The following is a 2,596-nucleotide window of genomic DNA, read 5'->3' on the forward strand; positions in this document are numbered from 1 at the left end:
GGAATGAAAATCAGAAAAAATAGTTATGTTGTTGTTGATGTGCACTGTATAGTTAGGCCTAAGATGGATACATCTGTATTGAACATGTAGAGACCTTTCTTGTCATTATTCACTAAATAAAACAGCACAATAAATACATTTACATTGTATTAGGTATTATCAGTAATCTAGAGATGATTTAAAGTACACAGGAGGATGTACAGAAGTTATATACGAATACCACGTCATTTTATATAAGAGATTTGAGCATTGCAGATTTTGGTATCCTTGGGGGACCTGGAACCAATTCCCCACAGATACTGAGGGATGACCATGCTTACATTCCAGTGAACATATGCTCACTCAAGGCCTCAAGCTTAGTCAAGTTGACTCCACCAAATAATATCGAGGACTTTCCCTGGGCATCTGAACATGGCAGCAGTAATTGTTTCTTCCACAGTGTGCCAGCATCGTGGTACAGTGATGGTTAGGGCAGCCCACACTCCCATGGCTTTTGTAACCGCTCAGTTCTCCTAGATCCTCTTCTAGATCTATACTCTCTAAAAGAAGAAATGGACTCCACTTTCATTTTTATTAGTTTCCACTTGACTAATCCTTGGTTTCTCTGCTAAGGTCTTTCTCCCCGGCCATGATTGCATCATCTTAACCTCTCCTTCCTCTTCTCCAACTTGTTCTTCAGCTCCAGTGCCTCCTCAGGCACTTCCCAAGTTCTTTGGTATATTAGTTAGGACTGCCATTAAAAAGTACCACAAACTGGGTGGCTTAAACAACAGAAATGTATTATCTCACAGTTGCAGAGGCTGGAAGTTCAAAATCAAGGTGTGTGCAGACTTGATTCCTTTTGAAGACTGTGTGGGAAGAATCTGTTCCAGGCCTCTCTCTTTGGTTTGGAGATGGCATCTTCTCTCAACGTCTCCTCAAGCGGTTTTTCCTCTACATGTGTCTGTGTCCAAATTTCTCCTTGTAAGGACACTGTCATGTTGGATTAAGGTTCACCCTAATGACCTCATTTTAACTTGATTATCTCTGTAAAGACTCTATCTCCAAATAACATCACGTTCCGAGGTACTGGGGGTCATGACTTCAACATAAATATTTGGAGGGGAGAGGGACACAATTCAACCCATAACGTGAGAGTTGTCACTGGCAGTCACCCCTTATCCCTCCCCGCTCCAAGACATTTTTCTTCTAATCACATACCTTTCCCTGGCTTCTGTCAATGTAGGTGATTTATAGCTCTAGAGTGGGAAAAGTACACAACTAGGGGTTACTATCTGCTCTGACAGAAGCTGCTGTGTGACACTGGGAAGCAACTTCATCCCCTAGAAGCTCAGGTTTCTCCTTTGGAAATAAGAGAGGCTAGACTTAATAATTCTCAGGCCCCTTTAAGCGCTAACACCACCCCCCGACCCCCAAAAACCACATTTATTCTTAATCATTCAAAAATTTTTCACAATTTATAGGGCTGTACTGTGATCATCAGATACCGTGATAGGAGGCAGTACTGCATAGTGGTTAAAAACCAAGGTTTGGGAGCTGGGCAGATCTATATTAAGCCCCATTTCATTCTCTGTAAGGCAGAAATAATAGTCTAATAATAATAGACTTATAATCATAATAGCCTTATTATTACAGTCTTAATCCTATAAAAACAATCTACCATAGAAGGGTGTTGCATGGAATGACAGCCTCAGCTTTCTCACTAAATGAAGGTTCTGGATTTCATAGCTAGGGATTCCATTTTGTGACTAGGGGATATAGAGGAGTCTTAAACCTCTTTTCTACTTTCTTTTTTTCCAAACAACTCTTTAACCAAGCAAACAAGAGCCAATTGGAGGTTGCAGTGGAGCAAATTTCCTAATGGAAGTTTGAGTCTCTTTTCACACCTATTACACCCATTACATTTTAGCTTGATTAGAATGTTGTGGCTAATTCTGGCTAGATCCAAATCTACATCTGCCTAAAACTAATTGATTCAATCTTCTAAAGAAACTAAAGAGAGTCAGAGTCCTTTCTGGGATAAGCTGGCCTTGTCTTAAAAGCTCCCCTTGTGATTGCCAACTGCAAAGCTGTTATTATTATTGAATGAACTTCTACATCTATTGCCTTGAGCATGGGCATATGAAGTATAGCCACATCGATTAATAATGGCCAATGTGCTTTTAATTCCAGACCTTTGTAAGTGGACAGTTAAAGAAAGGGTTGGCATCAGTGGCTGGGTATTTGTCACTCAATCTGTTTTGAGGCTACATTTACAATAGGCATATATCCGTCTCCCCCATGAAACTGTAAGTGCCTGAAAAGGTGCTCCCACAGCTCCTTACAATGTTTCTGGCATAGGACTTGTCACATTCAATTGTGATTACTTGTTTGTGGGAACACACACATACGGAATGTGCCTATTCACATTTATGTTACACAGAGTCCCCTGGCACCATGCTTAGTGGCAGCAGTAAGCACTCTACAAATACCTCTTAAATTAATAAAAACAGCAGTTCAATTCTCTATTCCTTTTATATTCAGGAAGGCCTGTGGCCTAGAAGTGCAGAGTAAAATTAGATATAATATTTTATTCATTAGTAGCTATTTCTACTCC

Source organism: Pteropus alecto, unplaced genomic scaffold (genome assembly GCF_000325575.1).
Source record: "Pteropus alecto unplaced genomic scaffold, ASM32557v1 scaffold24, whole genome shotgun sequence".
In the NCBI taxonomy this organism is placed as follows: Eukaryota; Metazoa; Chordata; class Mammalia; order Chiroptera; family Pteropodidae; genus Pteropus; species Pteropus alecto.